The 22666-nt window shown below is 37.8% G+C and overlaps 1 protein-coding gene across 1 annotated transcript in view; it reads right to left on the bottom strand.

Moving 5' to 3' along the window:
• RXFP1 (relaxin family peptide receptor 1) overlaps positions 1–22666 on the bottom strand; it is an 88770-nt gene that overhangs the window by 54287 nt on the left and 11817 nt on the right. The window lies entirely within an intron of this gene.

The following is a 22666-nucleotide window of genomic DNA, read 5'->3' as shown; positions in this document are numbered from 1 at the left end:
AGTGGGGAAGATACATTGAACAAGTCAGCAAACAATTAGAAATTAGAGGTGTGAAAAGAAAGAAAACAGATGCTGGTGTTCTGTACAAGAGGTAGTTAGTGGGGGGCCCCTGCAAAAGGGGGCCATTTAAGCTGAGATTGGAAGGAAGAAAAGGAAATCCGCAGTGGGAGTGGGGAAGTGGTGGTGGTTGAAGTGGTGAGGAAGAGGCTTTGGGCTGAGGATCAGGGAACTCAGAAAGGTTGTTATGATGGAGCCCAGTGGGCATGTTTGAGTGGCATGAGCTGAAGTTGACGGGGTAGAGAGGTATCCCTGGGCAAAGGTAAGCAGTTTAGATTTTATTCAAAATGCAAAGGGAAACCAGTGAAGGATTTTAAGCCAAGGGACCACTTGGGAAAACTGTCTGCTTTGGTAACATCATTCTGGCTGCCGGGGTGGGTGGCAGGATTGGAGGCAGCACTGCCCACTAGGGGACTCCACAGTGCTCCCGGTAACAGGTGATGGCACTTAGCTTAGGGTGGTGGCAGTGAAGGGGAGAAAGGTGGACACATTTGATATGTGGTTTGGAGGCAGAATAGATAGAATTCGCTAAACTGGCTTGAGCAGCTGGGAGCTTGGCAATGCCATTGCTGAGACACTCTAGGGGTGCAGCAGGTGCAGGAAGAAACATGGCTCATTCACCTTCATTTCCATCCTTTACCCAAGAGCTTGACCACATGAGCTTTCCCATGCCACTCAACACCAGGGCCACGCACCACCCCTCAGCCTTCTCGAAACCCCTTCCTCATTCCAGAGGTCACGTCTGGTTTCTCATCCCTTCTCCAATTCCTGAACCATCATCATCACCACTTCATCATCACCACTCATCACCATCACTTCCTCTCGAAATCTTGGCTCTAGCCTTGTTGGAGTTCCTGACTCAGATTGTATTGGCTTGCAGCAAGGTCAGACTCCACTTCTGCTAGACAAATGCTCTTTTATTTTATTTTTTTTGAAGGAAAATTAGTTATTATTTGCAATTATGTTTCTAGGAGAGAATGTCTTCTGAGTGTCCAAAGCCAATTTAAAAATTAAAGTTTTGGAATATTATCTGGCTTGATATATTTATATCCTTACAAATATTTAATAGAATGAGGAGGACCATAAGAACTTCAAAACTTCAAAGAGAAGACTTTAATGTCTTCCCACCAGACTCCAAATCTACACCAACAAGCAATTGATATTTGATGACATTCAACACAACCATCCTATTCTGACTTTAAAGGGTAACAATGCCATTTTAAAAAGTAGACTTTATTTTTTTATGGCCATTCTAGGGTCACACTAAAATAGATTGGAGGTACAGAGGGTTCCCATATACTTGCTTCCTTAGACATATGCAGCCCCCACCATCAACATTGCCCCCGTCCCCCAGTGGTACATTTGTTACAATCGATGAACTACGTTGACAGGTCATTATAGCCCAGAGTCCATAGTTTACATTAGGGTTCATTCTTGGTGTTGTACATTCTGTGGGTTTTGACAAGTATATAATTACATGTACCCACCGTTACAGTGTCATACAGAATAGCTTCACTGCCCTAAACATCCTCTGCACTCTACTCATCCCTCCCTCCCCGCTAGCCCCTAGTAACCACTGAACTTTTGACTGTCTCCAGGGTTCTGCTTTTTCCAGAATGTTACATGGTTGGAATTGTACAGTGAGTAGCCTTTACAGACTAGCTTCTCTCACTTGGCAACATGCATTTAGTCACCAACTGAAAAACATCTTGGTTGCTTCTAAATGTTGGCAATTATGAATAAAGCTGCTATAACTATCCGTGTGCAGGTTTTTGTGTGGATATATCTTAACCATACCATTTTAAAAACCTCAGATTTATATAATTTCAAGGATTATTGTAGACTCCAGTATCATTAGGTGCTTCTTATCCGTACCAAGTTTGTACATCTTTGGAACTTTCTAGAATACTCATGATTATGAAGAAATAAAAACAGAGTAGTTTGAACAGCTATTACAGCTTACTATGTAAAAACGTGTTTGTGGTCTATGATCAAAGAATGAAAAGAATAAAAGTGACTATTTCCTTTTCGAAACATAGTGGAACTGTTCAATAACAGGGCAATTGACATTTTCATAGAGAAGCAAGCCATGGATGTCAGGCTTTGCATATCGTTGTTTCAGAGCACATAACTTGAACAAGGAAGTAGTCAAATCTATGTAATAATGAGCTGTGCTGTAAATAGTATTCTCTCTTGTGAAATTATTTTAAAATTAATCAATCTTTTTCAACCGATTGATTAAAGCAATGTCAAAACAAAGGATTTGTATGCCAAAGGCCATCACTGGCAGAACATCACACATTTCACAGACCTCAAGTGTAAACATAAATAAATCGATCTGTTTTGAGACTGACTTTTTATGTCTTTATTAATTTTTAAGAACACTTTAAAAACCAATGTTTTTTAGAAAAATTCTTTGATGAATTGTCAGCCTCCAGCCACAGATACTGTTTGAAGATGTTTTAACTAGACATACTAGCCTGTGTTTTTGTGCTGTTTTGAATTTTCTTCTCTAAGCAACTTCTTTTATGAATATTATGCTTTTATGTACTGTCTTTTAAATTTTATTTAGTGGCAGTTATAGCTCTTCAATGATTGCATCACAAAATTAGTTCTACATTTTCACAACATTATGATTCAACAGCTATCCTAGGAATCTTACATATTTTTGAGTGATATTTTTCCGGTAACTTTTTTATTTTGAGATAATCTGAAACTGACAGAGAAGTTGCAAGTATAGTATAAAGAACGTTTTTCCGCCCTGAACCATTTGAGAGTAAGTTTCTGACCTGATGCTCTATCACCTCCAAATACTTTGGTGTGCATTTCCTATTAACAAGAACATTTTCCTACACAATCAGAACCATTAAAATTAGGAATTTAACATTGATTTGTTAGTGCTATTTAAATCTCAAAACCCATTCAAGTTTACATGTTGCTCCCCAAATGTCTTTTATAGTAAAAGGGTCTAGTTTGGAACCACTCTTTGCATTTCACTGTCACATTTCCTTAGTTTCCTTTCATAGGGAACCATTTCTGAGTATTGTCTTTGTGACCTTGACACTTTTGAAAATTGCAAGTCAATTATTTTACAGAGTGTTTCTGAACTTGGGTTGTCTGATGTTTCATCATAATTACATTCAAGTTATGCATCTTCGGTAAGAAATTCACACAAGTGATACTCATTTCAACCTGTCAGGTAGTACAAGGTTTTGATTTGTCCCGTTACTGATGACCATCACTTTAGTCACTTGATTAAGGTGACATCTCCCAAGTTTCTCAAGTGTGGAATTACCCTTTGTAATTAGTACACATTTTTTAGAGGGGTAACTTTGCTATTATGCAAAAATCCCTTTTCTCATCAAAATTTTAATTTACTCATTTATTTATTTCTATCAGGTAGACTCATGTCTTCCTATTTTATTCAAGGGGTCACAATCTGTTAACTATCATTATTTATTCTCATGCTCAGGTTGTCCCAGATTGGACCAGTAGAAACCCCTGTGACCTAGCTTTGGTGTCCTTTGGACATTTGCCCATCCATCATGCTTTGAGCACTTCTTTGCCTTCTGGCGCTAAAAGATGTTTTAGGGTCACCTTGTGCTTTTCTTGCCATAGCCCTGGAACCAGCAGTTCCTCTAAGGAGCTTTTTCCTCTAAGGGTAGAATGGTATTTAGAAGCCAAGATGTGGACTCAAGTTCTGCCACTTAGGCCCCTAAGTGGACAGATTAGGAAATATATGTATAGTTATACATTCACACATTTACATCTATATTTAGTCCTCTATATGTCTCCAGATATTGAAAACTATGAATTCATCTCCAATTCTATCCAACACTACAAGGTTCAGTCTAGTTTTCTCCCTTTACATATCTGTTACTCCCTTTGCTGATAGTGAGATGCTTGTATTCTATTATCTTTAATATATTTATTATCTTGACAAATACTCCTCCCTGAATGGATGCTCTCCTCACCTTACTCAGATCTTACTCCCCACAATGAGCAGCTCCCTGCTTGAGCAGTCTCCTCACCCTGTCTGGGACCAGGCACCTGTTGCCTCTGTGCACATACCCTTCTCAATCCAGTGGAGATACGAAATTCCTCTCTGAACTACTGTGCCTCCCCTATCACACCCAGCACAGATGAATACCTTCTTATGATTCAACAAATGGCTTCAGAACTCAATTGTTCAGGAAGAGAAGTAGGAGGGCAAGGGGACAGAGTGTGATGTTTAGAGGAAGTTTTGGAGAAGTCAAAAGCAAAAGCTAAAGAAGTAGAAAAAACCTTTTCCTTTTTAGTATAGAACCACACCCTTAAGAACAGCAATAAGTCATTAGTATAGTAGCACTAATACATAGAAAAATTAAGTCCCTCTGGAAATGTATGCCCAAAGAGTTATAGAAATATAGTTCATGGAAGGGTAAGTAAACATGCTCCAGTTGTGTAACCCAGCTTATCTAGTTGTTACGAGTGCTCTCTGTTTTTGTGCTGAACCAACCTAAATATTTCAGTGGTTGACAATTTTAAAAGGCTAAGAGAAAGGAGAGTTTACATTTCAATGTAAATTGTTTAAACTCTTCTCTTTAGACTGACACTAGATATTACTATACACTACTATAGACTTTATAAACATTGCACAAATAGGCTGCATTGAATTTATTTAAAAAAGTAATTGTGCTACAATGTTATGATGGCTATGATGTTAATACGCCATAGGAATTTTTCAGCTCCATTATAATCTTATAGGACCACTGTTCTATATGCAGGCTGTTGCTGACTGAAATGTCCTTATATGGCCCGTGACTACATTTTACAACTCTGTAAGTTGTAGAAAACTTATAGTAATGCAAATGGTTATCACCCACAGAAATGCAGATTATGTGTGACAGAAATGCAGATTGTGAGATATTAATACATTGATAATTGCCCTATAAATATTGATCATTTTTGTACATATTAAGCAAATTTATTTCGGCATCCCTGTACGTGCGTGTTTTGAATTTTCCTTTGACTTGTTTGTAACACCTTACTGGTTCTCTCCTCAGTAAATGAGGTTAATAAAGTCTTTTAGACATTTTGATTTTATATTTTTATGAGCATCATGGTTTTCTCTCCTTTTCCTTTTGCTCCTTCTACTTCTTTTTAAATTATCCTTTAACAGGTGTGAGGACCCACTTGGAATCCCAGAGTTGATACAAAGGTTAGGTTAAGCTGAAGGCATTTGAGAATCAACAGATATAGAAAGAAGCTTTCTCAGAGCTTCCCTTATCTTACTAAAATCTACAACTTCTGGGAAACAAAGCTGACATAAATTTTCTCTTTTGGGTGAGTCTACTGCCAGGAGAGAGACCAAGAGTAAACCTATCATAAATCCCTTCCCTGGGGGAGATTCATGGCCTCAAAGGATGGCTAGATCACTTGCACCTGCATAAACAAACATTATCACAAATTTTCTTATCTCCTGTTTTTTCTCCTAAATACCTTTTTGTTTTTCCTAAAGAAACCCATTTGTTCTTTCCATAGAAGTCCTTTTTTCCTTTCTCATTCCTTTTAGTTACCTTAGCTTTAACTTAATCCATTTAGCAGGCTAACTACTTCTTTTGTCAGCTCCTGGTATGCATATGAATCAACTTTTCCTCTTGTTGTTCAGCCTTTTGTTGGTTTAATGTTCAGGTCCCCAGTCGCTAAACCTGAGGGCAGAGAAAAAGTTTTTCCTCTTGACACAGTTCTAACTTGAACACAGGGGACGTGGACTTGGCCATCAGCTGCCACTGAAGGGTTTGCTCTTGGAGTTTCTTTTAACAAAACTTCAGGTAGAATCAACCCAGATATAGGAAACTCAAGATATTGTGTCCTGGTAAAAAAAATTGTTGGCTCAAAAGTAACCTCATCTTGTCTGAGATGAAACCCCTGTTGATTTGTTATGGTAAAATTCTCCCCTTAATGAATATGTGTATTTTCAACCATGATAAATTTTAGAATTAAATATAGAGAGATAATAAAATTAATAAAATGTATAGTATTGGTATTGCATTTTAATGTAGGAATAACCTGTACTTATTAGGAGCTTAGAGTATTTTTAATGTTTCAGAGAATCAGGCAGTTGAAGAATAACAGCTTAACCTACTGATTTCAATTTAAAATAGGTAATTTAGTTTAAACTTGAGATTTTATGTTCCAAGAGAATTTCACTAAGTTTGTAAGCAGGACTGGAATATTTAAGACAACTTAGCATTTACTGTATTTAAAATATATTATATTGGATTTGCTAAAGTTTTTAAGCAAACACTGAAAATACAGGTTGAGTATCTTTTATCCAAAATGCTTAGGACCAGAAGTGCTTTGGATTTTTTCAGATTTTGGAATATTTGATTATATATAATGAGATACCTTGGGGACAGAACCCAAGTCTAAACACAAAATTCATTTATATTTCATAAACACTTTATCCACATAGGCTGAAGGTAATTTTATATGATGTTTTAAAATGATTTTGTGCATGAAACAAGGTTTGACAGCATTTTGACTGCAACTTGTCACGTGAGGTCAGGTGTGGAACTTTCTACTTCTGGCATCATGTCAGCTCTCAAAAAGTTTCAGAATTTAGAGTACTTCAGATTTCAAATTTTCATATGAGGGATACTTAACCTGTATTTAAGATAAAATTAATCATTACATGTAAGAAACTGTTTACAATAGTTCAGTATATTTAACTAATTGAGTTTTGAATGGTATGATTGTTAAAAATTCAGTTTTTTCCACTTAAGTTAAACATTCATAAAGTAAAAAGCAAAGGTTATTGGTCTTATTTTATAAGATTTATAAGTAAAAATTGTTTTGTAATTGAAGTTAAATACTTAAGGGAAACTAGATTTTTCTATTCGTTATTACAATAAATTAATACTAATATTAAATCCAAGTGTGGCAGACACTGTTGACTTGCTGATTCAACAAGAACAATCCCCCAAACCCTTCTCTCTTGCTGCCCTTCCCTTATAGAGGTTGGAAAGCAAAATACTTTCTTTGGCATGTCTCTTGCTTCTAGGTGGCTAAGGGGCATAGTTCTGGCCAATGAGACACAGGTAGAGAGCTGCCTCCTGAGGAAGTCTCGCCAGTGTTAGATTTCCTGATACAAGAGATGGATGGGGCTGTTGCCATGCCTTCCACTTTCTTCCTGCCTTTAATGTAATGTGGTATGTGGAACTGAAGCAACAATCTCGCAACTATGGGGCAGCAAGCATGCTGTCAAGATCTAGGAAACACAGAGATATCCAAGAAATGCCAGCCTTGAAATCATCAGGCTACTCAGACTGTTTCTTAGGTGAGAAAAATAAACTCCTGTTTGTTTAGGCCATGCTAGGTCAGATTTATTTCTGGTTGCAAGAAAATGCATTCCAAACTGACACATCGAGAGACTCCAAAGAGTGTTTTCTGCACACAGAGTATCTTTCTAGATATGAAAAATCTCAAGTTCAGAATTTATTTGAAGGGATGATTGAATGAGTAAGTGGAAGACTGATGGGGCTGGTAGGGACAGCAGGACAGCAGCAGAAGGGGCCATGGTCACTGAGCCTCAGGTATGAAGTGCCTACACTTTCCTTCAGAGTTGGTAGGATTAGCATTCCCTGTTGGGCTGACTGGATCAATGGAAATAAAAAACATCACTGAATATCACATCTTTCCCTGGCACCCAGTCTACTGGAAGCCCCAGAGGAAGTAAAAAGATGTTTAGGGTGTGGGGAGACTGCCAGAATTAACATGCAGACAGTACTTTGTGTGATGTTCTCAGTGTAACAGGATGGTTTCAGGCAGCCCTGCCAGCTTTGTCACCTACAGCCAGCCACCTGGTTTAGCTACATCCATGCAATTGAAAGAGGAAAAGCCAGAGAAAAGTTTTACATCCTTTTACTTCTTGCCAAAATTGTGTAAACTTTCATGGAATAGAAGAATAGAGCTTGTCTTTATTCTTTGGTAAAGAAGTCCTTACTGCGTCTGGCTTATTTCACTTAACAACATGATGTCCTCTAGGTTCATCCATGTTGTAGAAAATGACAGGATTTCATTCTTTTTTGTGGCTGAATAGTATTTTGTTGTGTATAAATACCAGATTTTCTTTATCCATTCATCTGTTGTCAGACACCCTTAGGTTGGTTATCTTGGTTATTGCAAATAGTACTATAATATAGATGGGATTGCAGATATCTCTTCCAAATACTGATTTCATTTCCTTTGTATATATATCCAGTAGTGAGATTGCTGGATCATATGGTAGTTCTATCATTAATTTTTTGAAGAACTTCCATATTGTTTTCCATAATGGCTGTACTAATTTACATTCCCACCAACAGTGTGTAAGGATTCCCTTTTTTCCACATCCTTGCCAACACTTGTTTTTCTTTTGTCTTTTTGATAATAGCCATTTTAACTGGAGTGAGGTAGTGTCTCATGTGGTTTTATTTGCATTTCTCTGATGGTTAATGATGTTGGGCATTTTTTCCTATACATATTGGCTATTTGTATGTCTTCTTTTTAGAAATGTCTGTTAAGTTCTTTTGTCCACTTTTAAATTGGGTTATTTGGTTTTTTGGTGTTAATTTTCTTATGTATTTTGGACATCAACCCCTTGTCAGATGTATAGTTTGCAAATATTTCCTCCCATTCCATAGGTTGTCTCTTCACTCTGTTAAAATAGTTACCTTTGCTGTGCAAAAGCTTTTTAGTTTGGTAGAATCCCATTTGCCTATTTTTGCTCTTGTTGCTTGTGCTTTTGCTTTTAGGGCACTATTTAAAAAATCCTGGCCCAGCCCAGTGTGGTGAAACATTTCCCCTGTGGTTTTTTTCCTATTAGTTTCATAGTTATTTGTTTTACATTTAAGTTTTTAATCCATTTTGAGTTGATTTTTGTATATGGTGAGAGGGAGGGGTCTAGTCTCATTCTTCTACATGTGGGTATCTAATTTCCCCAGCACCATTTATCAAAGAGACTGTCTTTTCCCCAATGTGTGCTCTTGGAATCTTTGTCAAAATCAGAAACATTTTTGATGAAGCACTTAAATCTTCTTTTCCACCTCCTGGAAATCTTTGAAATTAGGTGGATGGAAAAACATAGGAACAGTCATGTATGCCGATTGTCAGGTGAGACACAGGTAGAGTGAATATCAATGGCTTTCTTTTTCTTTTTCTTGAGACAGAGTCTCACTCTGTTGCCCGGGTAAAGTGTAGTGGCACCACTGTAGCTCACTACAACTTCCAACTCCTGAGCTCAAGTGATTCTCCTGCCTCAGCCTCTCCAGTAGCTGGAACTACAGGTGTGCGCCACAAAGCCCAGCTAATTTTTTCTATTTTTTTAGTAGCCTGGCTAATTTTTTTTTTCTATTTTTAGTAGACATGTGGTCGCAGTCTTGTTCAGGATGATCTCGAACTCCTGACCTCAGTGATCCTCCCACTTTGGCCTCCCAGAGTGCTAGGATTACAGGCATGAGCCATCGTGCCCACCTGGCTTTTTTTTTTTTTGTCTGTCAGACAATAAACCCCTATGACTATAAAAATGTGTATGTGCATTGTACATATTTTATGGGGTCTATGTGAATAAGCTGTAGTGTACAGAGAAGGAAAAAATGACATAGCCATGTAGAGCTATTGTGGCTTTCTCATTGACATTATTTGGGTCCCTATGTAATTCAAAGACTAAATTCAGAGAGCAAGTACAGTGAAACATTTGTGTAATGTGGTTTTGAGGAAACTGCACCCTTTCATAAAGTAAGGTGACTATGCTGTCACTGGCTATCATTTTTTTGGGGGAAACATGGCTTGACCTGAGTTATATTCAAATCTTAAATTCCTGTGTCAGAACTAAAACCTTAAGGGTTTCAATAAACATTTCTTGGAAGCTAAATTCCTAGTGATTAAGGGAATAATATTAGCTTTTTACTCTCTTACAGACCTTGACAGAAATGCATAAGCATTTACAATTCATGTCTAAGGATCTCATGAAAACAGCAACTCAGTAAAATTATAACCCTCATTCTATAACAACATTAAATGTTAATATGGAAAATTTTAACATTGTTGCTTTGAAATCAATGGAGTCACTGCATTAAAAGTAGTTTGTTCACTTAAATTTAAAACAAAGTAAGTGAGTGTAATTGGTACATTTAATCAAAATATTTCCCCCCAAGTATCAGATTTATTTTATTTATAAAAATGTATTTAAAAATAAATTTCATTGTGTAATATTTAAGGTTTACAACATGATGTTATGGGATACATATAGATAGTAACATAGTTACAATAGTGAAGCAGATTAAAATATCTGTCATCTCTAATTAAAATGTTTATAGCATTTCTGTACAGTTATGACAAGCACCAAGATAAGAGTTTCCTTGTACTCTCTGACTTATTTCCAGCATTTGAAATCCTTTTTACAATCTATGAAAAAAATGCAATATTCTTATGTTTTTGCATAATTGTCCCCAGTCTCAAAAGCATATGGGTAGTTTGCCAAAATGCCTTGTTAGGAAGTAAAATTAAAAAATAAAACAAAGCAAAAAGGAAACCACACACAAAGACAAACTTTCCCTACATTCAATCAGCGTATTTTTGATTTCTATCTTCAATAATGACTACCAATAACTATTTCAGAGACTCAGAAACAAAATATTCAAAAATATAATTATTCATAGAGGATTATTAAATAAATTATATGGTGCAGTTACTGAACTATATATACTCATAGCACATAAATATTCAGTTTAACCATGTGAAAAAATGAAGTAAACACACAATCTACTGATATAATAAGAAATTCAAGGCATATCATTAAGTTACAGAAAGTTTGTTGAGGAACAGTCTATAGATTAATAGTTTGATCTAATTTGTATAAAATAAAGAATATATATACTTGTGTTTGTAAAATTATGGCATGTTAGCGAGAAACTATAATATTAACGGTGGTCATCTTTGGGAGGTTGGACCAATAATGGCAGGAGAAAGGGGGGATTTTACTTTTCAGTTTATACCCTTAGGAAAATTTAAACTTGTTTTTTAAAAAGTATTTATTTTAATAATAAAAAAATAACCTGAACCTATTTACAGATAATTTAAAAGTGTGAAATATGGTTTCTTAGCTATAGATAAAAAAACATTGATTTGTAATATTAATTTTCTTTAGATATTTTGAAACAAGGTGGGACTTGTCTTGTTTTAGGAGTATTGGCTGTGACCATTATGATGGAGAGGAAAGGTCTCACCCTCTTTTGTCCCTATACCAGCAGACTATGAACACAAGCTTGCTTGTTGAACAGGCAATTAATTACCTTCTGGTGGAGATTTTATAATTGATTTCAAGCCAGTGTTTTTCAGTTGGGGACAATTTTATACCTGGGGGCCATTTGGCAGTGTCTGGAGACACTTTTGATAGTCACAACTTGGGGGGTTGCCACTGGCATTTTGCTGGTAGAGTCCAGGGATGCTGCTACACATTCCACAACACACAGGGCAGTTCCTCCACACAGAGATTCATCTGTCCTGACATGTCAATTGTGCCCAGGTTCAGAGACCCTGGACTAGGCATTGGTGAATAATCAATGGGAAAATATTCAATGCCAGCTCTGGGACTTAGAAAATGATACCCCAAATAGTGGTGCTGTGGCATGCTGAGTACTTTGAACTGAAGGGCATTGGTAGGGCCTCAGAAGTAAAGTCTCTTTCAGACCTTCTCCTGCCCTTCTTGCTGCTTCTCCTCTTCCTCCTCCAACCACAGAAACTAGAATTCCTCTTCCCTAAGGTGGGTCATGGAAACTAGAACTCCTCTACTCCAAAGCCAGTCATAAACCTAGATATATTACTCTAACTTCCCCCATCTTTCTGTGTAAGAGCTGGCCATAAAGCAATTCTCTGACCTACCTTGTCTGGAAGTAGACCATCAGACGCTCATTCCAGAGGGGTCCTACCCTATACTCAGGAAGAAGGAACACTACACAGAGAAGCCAAGAAGAATCAGGACAGACAGGCCTTGCTGGGTTTCTCCTGCAGTCTATCGGCATTAGACCATTCCCTTTTTGTTCAAGCATATTTCCACATGGCTGCCTACTCTTCGTTGAACCCAAGCATAAAAATGGACAGTTTTCCCTTGCAGTTGTCCCAGAGGAGCTGTCTTTGCCCCTGTCAAAGTCAGCCCTCCACCTGAGCCTCCAGCTCCATCCCCTCCCTCCTCCTCAAGACACATTCCAGAGAGTCTCCTTTCTTAAGCATCATTAATCTTTACTCCCTCCTGGGTCATTCCCAACAGCCTGAAAACCTGCTGTGTGTATCCCTTCTTAAAAACAGCACAAAACAAAACAGAAAAACATTTTCCTGACCCTATTATCCATGGCACTTATGTCCCCAGTTCTTGTCTCCCTTTTTTAGCAAAACTTGTCAAAAAATTTTTCTATACTGGTGTCTCTGATACCACTTTTTGTGTTTAGGAAATCTACTGAACACCATATTAACCTTTCCTATGTAAATTTGGGCTATCATGTTGAACAGTACAGTGATTCCTTTAGGGCCATCAGGGGGATTTTTGTCCTATAAATTTGACTACAGACGCCTGTGTTTTTGGAGTTCTGCTGACTTTTTATAGCTTCTTTCCATGGTTTTTTTTTTTCTGTTTGTTTTTTTACCAGCTGTCACTTTAATTTGTCTGCTTCTGTAGCCTCACTCACAAGTAGACTCACAATTACTTTAAACTGCTGTGGCTAAAAATGCAGATATTGGGACATGTTAGACTTCTGTGTAAAGAACAAGCAAATAAACTACAAATGAGGGCATGAAAAAGGAAAGATTTTTTTCTTTCTCTCTTTTTTAATGCCTGTGTTTTCAAGAATCAAAGTTTTTGAGGGTCTAGAGAAGTAATTCTCAGATAGGTGAGATGTTATTATAAACATTAGATAGGGCTCAGTATCCTGTCTTAAGCATTCAGTAAGCAACTATTGAGTAAATGCACATATTTCCCAACACAGAATAGCTGAAGTTACTGCATTTTGCATTTATACATTTCTAGTGTATGTCTCAAACTATGACACAACTCTTTTCTTGACTGTCCAACCATCGCATTTTACTCCTACTCACTGGTGTCATAACAGTGAGTTTTATTGATTAAACTGGTAGGGCAGCCAAGAAATAAAGATTCTAAATCAGTGACAGTTGTGTGTCTTCATAATAGCTCTTCCATTTAACACCTTATTTCCATTCCTACTGTCTCAACTGTAACTCCATTCTGTATTAGCTCATGTCTAGGTAATAAATTTTTAATGACTTCCTTTTGATTACACTTTAGCCTTAGTGTCAAGGTGTCCCCAATTGGCCACAACTTACTTTTTTATTTTTTGAGTGTGTCTGTGTCTTTATCTCTAAAAATTTTGTTTATATTTATTTATTTTTAATTGACAAATAAAAATTGTATATATTTTTGGGGTGCAGTGTGATGTTTTGAGATATATACATATACACATTGTGGAGTGATAAATCAAGCCAACTAACGTATCCATGATCTCACATACATATCATTTTTTTGGGTGTGTGGTGAGAACATTTAAAATCTATTTACTTAGAAAATTTCAAGTATACAATACATTATTATACAGTATTATTAACTGTGGTCATGATGCTGTATAGCAGATCTCGGGAATTTATTGATCTTTGGTTGAAACCTTATACCCTTTGACTAATATCACTCCATTCCCTGCCAGCCCCTGGTGTTTACCATTTACACCCTACTTGTACGAGTTTAACTGTTATAGATTCCACACAGAAGTGGGATCATGCAGGGTGTCTTTCTGTGCCTGGCTTATTTTACTTAGCATAATGTCCTCTAGGTTCATCCATGTCATTACAAATGTCAAGATTTCCTTCTTTTTAAAGGCTGTATTCCATTGTGTATATATACACACCACATGTTCTTTATCCATCAACTGTTGCTGGACACTTAGCTCCACAGTCTACATTTTAAACTGAAGAGTCCATCACATTAACCCTTCACACTGGTTAGTAGTTTTTTCTTTCATGTTTTTGAGCAATTAATATATTTTAGGTGCTAGGCTAAGTATTCCATGCCTTATTTCACTTTATCTTCATAAGAACTCCATTAAATAAGTATTAATATTACCATGATTTTACAGCTCAGGAAGGTAAGGCATGGAGGAGTAAATGGCTTGTGGATCATAGAACTCGTAAGTGGTAGAAATGAGGCTCACACCCAGGTCTTTCTGATTCCAGAACATGTTTTCTTAACCCTTAAGCCTCCACTAGCTCCTGTATTGACTTGCTTATGAGTCCCTGAAAGATCATTGGTACTTCTGCCTCCCTTTTTTGACATAAGACAGTGTCCCTGAATATCTTCTTTTTCACCTATCCAGGTCTTACCCTTCAAGGTCAAGGTCAATTATACCTTCTAACTTACCTTTTTTCTGACCCTTTCTGTTCTGGATGATCTGCCCTTTTGAAATCCTTCAGTGCAAGGATGGGATGCTGCCTTATCAGGGCATTTTGTTTGCGTTGCTAGGATATTCCAAGATATTTCTCCACAAGGTCAGAGACAAACATGATGCATCTAAATAGACTTTTTCCTATTGTTTCTCAACAGAAATAGTGGAAATGACAGTTTTATAAACTCCGAGTTACGGTTCATTTGTAACAATGATTTCCAGTGAGGACACTGGTTTATTACCCTAGCTTTTCCTTCCTTTACATATAAAGAATAAAAAAACAAAGATAAAAATATGGTTCTCTCATTAGTTCTCCTCTTTAGAGAAGTTTCTGGAAATAAACAAGTGAATTGATCAAGTCTCATGAAGAATTTTATATTTAAATGCCCGAGGTAGGGGCAAAAGGGACCAAACAGAGCAGAATCCAAAAATATGCACCAAGAATCCTGAGAGGCAGATACTACTTTATTGATATTCAGTAGAGTTACGTTTTATTCTTAGATGTGCCCCTGAATTGATAGGCAAATTTGGGCAAGTGACTTTATCTTACTGGATTTTTGGTTTCCTCCTATGTCAAAGAAAGAGGCAGCACTAGTTGTTATATTATTTGATTCTAGGTGGGAAGATGGAGTGTTAATAAAAAATATTAATAGTTTGGAAGTTTATTTTTCAAGAGGAGGTACTAGAGAGAGAAGATAAATGAAGAAAAACTGCAAAGAAATATGGAATGGAATTGAGAAATAGGGAATGAATAAATATAAATACTGATTAGTAGGACCCAGGGAAATGGTTAGTTACCTGAGATTCTCCATTTCCCCCTTCTCCTCTGATAGCTGAATTCCATTTTGTTTGTAGTGATAATGTGTTCCTCACCTGTGGATGAGATGACTGGCATAAGCAGTCACAGTTCTCCGGGTCCTGGCATTCCCTGCTTCCTTGGCAGCTGGCTGTGGCAATGTGACCTCATTCTGACCAATGAGACCTAAGAAGTAGAAATTTTCTTGGGGAATTTTTGGAAAAGCTATTGCTTTCCTGATGGAAGGGAAAAGATGTAGCTTCATGTCACTCTTCCCTTTCTTTCTGCTTTGAACATGTACTTAACGTCTGGAGCTACGGTAGCCATCTTTCCGTCTGTTCCGAGACAAGTGTAACATAAAAACCAATGCATGAAGCAGGGCGGAGTGGGCAGATAGGAAGAACCAAGGACCCTCATGGCATGGCTGAATAGCTGATCCAATGCCAGCAAGCACTTCTGGATTGTGTTAATGTGAGAAAAATAAATTCTTATTTGTTTAAGTCATTGTTGTTGGTCTCTCTCTTTCTAGAATGCATTTCTAACTGATGCAGAAGGGTTTGATGAATATAGCCCTACAGACTCTGTCTACCTTGGAGAGGAGTGAGAGAACTGTAAGCATACCTAGGTAAAGGAACTCTGAAAATGATTGCCAGAGGTGAAGGCAAGGTGTGGGGTTTAGGGTTAAGGCTTTAGAAATGACTTTAAAAGTTAGTCAAGATATATGTGATGTTTCTGTTTGAAGATTGGCTGAGAACAATTAGAGGAACAAGTGAAATGTGAAAGTAGGAAGTCTTGTGAGTTATAATTTTAAAGAAAAATTGATGCAAATACTTGGAGTCACTTTAATAGGAGATCAGCTCCTAAACACAATGTATAGATTTTGTAAATGAAAATAAAAAAATCTCAGGGCCCCTAAACTCCTTATGCCAAAGGGAAAGTTAAGCCTGGAGGCTGAGTCAAGCAACACCTTCTTTCAAATGAATAACCATTACTTGATAACATTGTGACAATACATTATAAATTAGCCAGGCCCTCCTTGCAACCCCCCATGAAGAGGCAAAAAACCTCAGGCGTCTCCCAATGCCTGCCGCCACAAACCATTCATAAGTAAATTCTTTGCTGGCCTCAAAACCTTTTAAGATGTATTCCTCTCATAAATAGGGGCATGCCAATTGTAACTTTAGGTCGGCAATCTAGCTCCTAAAACTAAAGTCTGCTCAATACCGCACTGACCGCACTGATGATGTTGGTTACCAGTTTATCTTCCCAGGTGCAGAACAAAGACAAGATGAGATCAATCATTCCTCCTCCTACTGCCCTTCTCCCCACATGCCTTCCCCGCTTAAAGAAATGTATAAATACTAAACCTCCTGAAAATCTCTTTGGAAAAACAGCCACAGATGCCATTGTAGCTTGTATTTTTCCAGGACGGTCCCTAAAGCTGGCTTAATAAACCTCGATTGATTGAGATTCTTGCCTCGGTCAAGATTTTGGTTATCACTTTTCTCTGGTATATTTCTATGACAATTTTTCTAACAGTCTTGTTTTTGCAAAAGGTGTACTTTTAGTTACATATGGGTATGCTTGGATCAGATAAACTCAAATTGAAGAATATTCTATAGAACAACTGGTCCACATTCTTCAAATCTCACAATGTCATTGTCTCTTGATTAAATGAGACTATAGAGCTGTGGCCTCTGAGTGCAATGTGTGATCATAGATTGGAGCCTGGATTAGAAAAGCATCATTTTTTTTTTCTATAGAGGATGTAATTGGGACAATTGATGAAATATGAATATGGATGTTAATATTAAGTAGTTTTTTTTGCAATAAAGATGTTTAATGATAAGCTCTGCATTTTAAAATGGTATTGTTTTATCAATGTCAAATATGTTGCGTTTAGTAATTGTATGAGGACTAAGAGCATGGAATTCTCAGGATAACATGCTAAAGTATTTAGGAGTGAAGGAGAATAATGTCTGAAGCTTCTTCTGAAATCATTCAGCAAAAAAACCTACACATGTATGTTTGGTGAGGGAGATAAATCATATGGGAGGAAATGTTGACAATGGGTGAATCCAGATGAAAGGTATATGGATGTTCATTGTACTATGTAATATTTTTGCATGTGTGAAAATTTTCAAAATAAAATGTTTCTTAAAAAATAAGTTTGAATATTTTTAACTTGTAGCTGAAATGGTTTGTAAAGTTTCTGGGTTTTACAATTTTCGCTATTCGGAGAATATTTGACTCCCCACTCTGCCTGGTATTGGGGCATCTACCCACACAGTTTTTGAAATTAACTGGACACCATATGCGTGTGTGTGAATGTGTGTTAAGCTTTCTGAGAATTCTGTGTATAAAACACAAAGATTTTTAAATGTCAGGAATAGTATATACTAAGATATTTCATTCCATTTCACCTGTGTCTTTATGACTTGGAATCTGTGATTTTTTTCCCCCTTTTTTCTTTTTTTTCTATTTCAAAGGCATTTAGAGGTTATGACAGACAAGGTTTTACTGGACATGATACATAGTGGGGATCTTATATTTTGGGGGAGAATAACAATAAGCAGGACTCTGAATGCCATCAAGGGGCAGCGATGGCAGTGACTGCTGACTGCCTGCCTGTCTGCAGCCACACGTAAGTAGCCACTGCTTCCTTCTTAGGGGTCTCATGGTGTCTATTATTTTGCTAATGACATTAAAAATTTGTTAACGCTTTTCCTTACAACTACTTATTATTCAGAAAAATCAAAGAGGCTTATTTAAACCTGAATAGTGTGTTTTCTTGCCTTTGCCTTTTCTTGGAATTACCACAACCGCAGACAACAGCAGTCTCTAATGTGCACTCAACACATCTGTACTGCAAGTTTGCAGCAGAGAAAGTTATTTTGGACCTTCCCAGTTGTGCAGTTGTGGGCTTTGTGCAGGTTTCTTAAGCTTCAGTTATCTCTTCTAGAACATGGGAATTAGTAATTCTCTTCCCAGGTTGTTTGGTGTGATTAGGTGAAATTACTGGATGTGAAAAATCTCCTCATTACTACCTTTCATAGAAGTCACAGTGCTAACTGTGAATTTTTCTTTTTTCTAAAGCCATTGATCTCAACTTCCAGATTAGTTCTATTGTAACTAAATTATACTAAGACTACAGTTCATGGAATCTGTATCGTCCAATCACTCATCCATCCATGAAATTATAAGCACCCTGGTCAAACACTGGCTGAGTTGCTAAGCATCACATGTGGTCCAATTTGATGCCAGAATCCTCTCTGATACAAGGTAGATATAACTTATACCTTTTCTTCTTTTCCTATAAATGTCTATCAGTAGGGAGTTAGTACTCTTCTTAATCGTTTGTAGAGCACCCTCACCTCCAAATCTTTCCTGTTTGCCTTTTAATGAACGTGGCCACTGTGGGTGCTTTGTGTTGCTGACGCCCAACATCCTCTTTCTGTCCACACCACCACCTCAGATCAAGAGTGCAGCCCATGATGGAGGTGCTTGCTAATTCAGGTCAGCAGGTTAAGCAGTGAGGAAGGATGCCTTGTCTCCCTCTTTGGTCATACTCTGTTACTACTATTGCTACCTGGGCTTGCACTGAGTGGCCACCTGCTGACCTGCTTGTCTGTACTCAGCTCACTAGACCAATCGATGGGTTGGATGCACATCTGTGCCCGGTAAGAAGAAGCACAATTCCTCTAGATCTGAATTTATTAAGCAGAAAAACCATAGACTACATGACTATGGCTCTACATATTCTTTCTCTCCCTAAACCTCCCCCCCCACCCAAAATCCTTTAGCTTCTCTCTGACTCTGACCCTTACAATTCATTTTGCATTTTCTCATCTTTTAGGGATAAAGGATTCTCTGTCTCTTTGCCCCTCACCTCCCATGTGTGATCCTTCCGCAAGTTCTGGTGTCTTTTCCTCCATAGCTATTGGAATGTGTCAACTTCTCCTCATCTCTGCTTCTTTCCCCAGAGTGTGAGCCACCGCCATGTCTGGGAGATTGCAAGGGTCTCTCATAAGGACTTCCTGCTTCCACTCCTGCCTCTTTTCAGGCTGTTCTCCACATAGCAGCCAGAGCATCTTTCAAAATTAAATTAGATCAAGAAAGATTCACTTTTCAAAACTTCCACGGGCCACCCCTATTCGATGACTTGAGTACTTCCCATTTTTCTTCCCTCAATTTGAGCTACTAAGACTCTCCTTTCTGGATGTTAAGTTTGATCTTACTTGAGGGTCTTTCAGTGAACTCTTCTATCTACTTGGGTGCCTGGATTGTTCATTACAAGCCTGGCTGTTCCTCATTATTCAAGACTCAGTATTGTTAGGTAGTTAGCAAGGGATTCCAGGTCTCCTAGGGATGAAAGTGGGTGCTTTGCCTTGGTGCAATTGCCCCACCTGGGAAGAAGGACAAGGGTGGGCTCCAGGCCCCCATCTTGGTCCTGCCCCACTTTGATCCTGCCCTGAGCTACTGCCACACCTGGGGGAGGAGGGAATACTCCACGAATCTGCCAATCAGAACTTAGCGCCAACTGCAAAAAAATGCAGAGGACTCTCTAGTGCACTGGCCAAGCAGCATAGGTAACATAGAGTCTGCAAGTGACCTAGAACGCCCTGCATGTGTAGTAAGACTCAGATCATGCAACTCCCAACTGTCCAATCAAAGTAGTTCCATGGTGACATCTGAGCCACAGGAGATCCCAATCCGGGCACTACAAAACAAGGCCCAGACCATAACCAGCCCCTCTTTTGAGCCCTTCCTTTTGCTCTCCCTTTGCTGTGACAATGGGTCCAGTCGTCATCTGTGGCATATGTATCATGCTCTGTAAATCTATATCTTGCTCTTGTTCTATAATCCTATCCTTTTCTCCTCAATAAACCTCATTTTCATGCTTGCCTTACTTTGGTGCGTCTGGTCATTCTTCGGCCATGAACACACTGAGAACCGACATTCAGACTAAAACCTGACAGTATAAGTATCCCTCCCTTAGAAAGACTGTTTGGAATAATTTTATCTAAAATCCCTTTATATTCCTTGCTAGTTATTATCTTATTCCACTGTTTTTTTTCTTCTCCTTCACAACATATTACTGTTTGAGATATTTTATTTATTAGTTTACTAATTCCCACGGGCAAAGGATCTTTCTGGAGTTGTCCCCCATTGATTTCTGATGGCTGTATTGGAGCTAGACAAACTGTAGGAACTAAAAACAAAGTTAGTTGAAGGAAAGGAAGAATGAATACTTGTCCATGTATCTAAAACATTTAGAAGAGTATTTCAAAACAGTAGTGTTGGGAAATTCTCTTTAATGCATAGGGAAAGTGGCCTTTTTCTCCAGACTTTGCCTTTAGCTAGTTAAGACTCAATGTCTGTAAATATCCCCAAAGGGCATCTGGAGCCCTATATTAGTATAGTCAGCCACAAGTCCTTGCTTCCTCAAATACAATGCTCTTCATAAAGGAAACACCAAGCGAGATAAAGTAATGAATGTGCACCTGTGCCTAAAACTTGTCATGGCCAGTGCTATTGATTAAAATGGAAATATATTAAAATAAAGAGAGTGAAATTATATTCTTATAGATATTAGGCCTTGACCCTATAAACACAATATTTTAAATTATTTGTGTATGTGCTGTTTTCTACTGTTGTGAGGTTATAGTTTATGAATAAAATCTCTTAAATTTGTTGACTGATACTTTCTTAGTAACAGCCTTGTGCTGCAAAGGAAATTATTGATTGAAGGGTACAGATTGTACTTCTAGATAGCATGTTCTATTTAATTCAAATGACTGTGCACAAGCACTTTGTCCATCTATTGTCCATTATTGTAGGAGTCTTCGTTAAGACTGTTGTATTTTATCTATTGCCTTATTTGCAAACTGGATCTGAATGCTTTATGAAGTTAAAGAAAATAGTGAGTTAGAAAATAACGCAAGCGAAATAGGACATGTGGTAAATACAGGCACAGAATAGAGCAAGAGACTCTTGGGAATGAGAAATAGAGACAAGTGTTGGATGTTGGGAATGAGAAGTAGAGACAAGTGTTGGATGTTCGTGGAGTGCAATGTCAAAAACACCAGGCCTATCATAGGGTATTAAGCAAGAGGTTTGTATCGTATTCCACATATTTAGTGTATTTTATAGGTAAGAGTCAGGAAAAAATATACTATTAGGCATATAGAAATACAATGTAAAAACCAGCAGCTCATTTGACTTAGTCACAGCCTGTACCTGGCTAGTGACTCAAGTGCAGTGGCCATACCTGTTGAGCCTAAGAATACTGATTTATAGAAATGCTCCCTGTATTTTTGGAGAAAAGATTTGATTTTAGAAGTCAAATAAGGCTTTGCCTAAAAGAACAATATAATCATGTTTAGTTCACATATCAAAAAGCTGCTTCACCACAGGAGGGTGTCTCAATGGTCATTAACAGCTGCATTCAAAGTGACAGTTGTAAGCTGGGCCTTATGGTTCTCACCTGTTTTGAAAGACAAAGCAGGTCTTGCCTAGAGCCATAGGTTGCCAGAGCTGATCAACAAAGACAGGCTGCTGGAGATGAGACCTGATCAAATAGATATGCTAAGAGCTGATCAAACAGATATGCTAATGCCCAAGCCCAGACAGAACCATGCAGTTAAAGTAATTAGCACAAGACACAGCAGATGTTGACTTCTGGGATCATCTGTGTCTCCAAAAATACAATGACCATAGAGCCAAGATGTCTCTGTTTTTTGCTAAAGTAATAGTCTTATCATAAAACTTAGAAGTTTGCCCTAAGAAGAATTTGTAACTCACTGTTCACCTTGATAGAGTTAGTTAAAGGATCTGTAGTAGCCTTTTGAAGACTTTGACCCTAAACCAAACTGCCTGTTATTATGTAAATCCCGTTGCCCTTGGCAATGGGAGCCTATACCTGCCCTATAAGTACCTGTGTAAAAGTTCAATCTTTGTTACATTCTCCACAGGAGAGATTGTAATCTTCTGGACACCCTCCTTGTCTGTCTTCATAAACCTTTACTTTATAAACTATATCTTTGGCTCTGCGTATTATTTTTTTATTTCTGTTTCCTACTATTTTTTCATCCTTTGCAACGACCCCTGCCTGAGAGACCCGACCCGGAAACACCCTTTGCTGGGAGCGTAGCTAACTCCCCACACATAACCTCTAAGAATTGCTTTCAGTTTCTCACATTTTAGTCCATTTTTGGTAAGTTGCCAGAGTTACTTCCTAAAAAAATAAACCTCTTCGTATCATTCTGTGCAAAACCTTCATTCCAATTACTGATATACCACAGCCCAAATTCCAGAGTGTGGCATACAAGGACTTTCATGATCTGGT

This window comes from Lemur catta, chromosome 5 (assembly GCF_020740605.2).
Source record: "Lemur catta isolate mLemCat1 chromosome 5, mLemCat1.pri, whole genome shotgun sequence".
NCBI classification, from domain to species: Eukaryota; Metazoa; Chordata; class Mammalia; order Primates; family Lemuridae; genus Lemur; species Lemur catta.
This window is presented reverse-complemented; position numbering and strand designations above follow the sequence as displayed.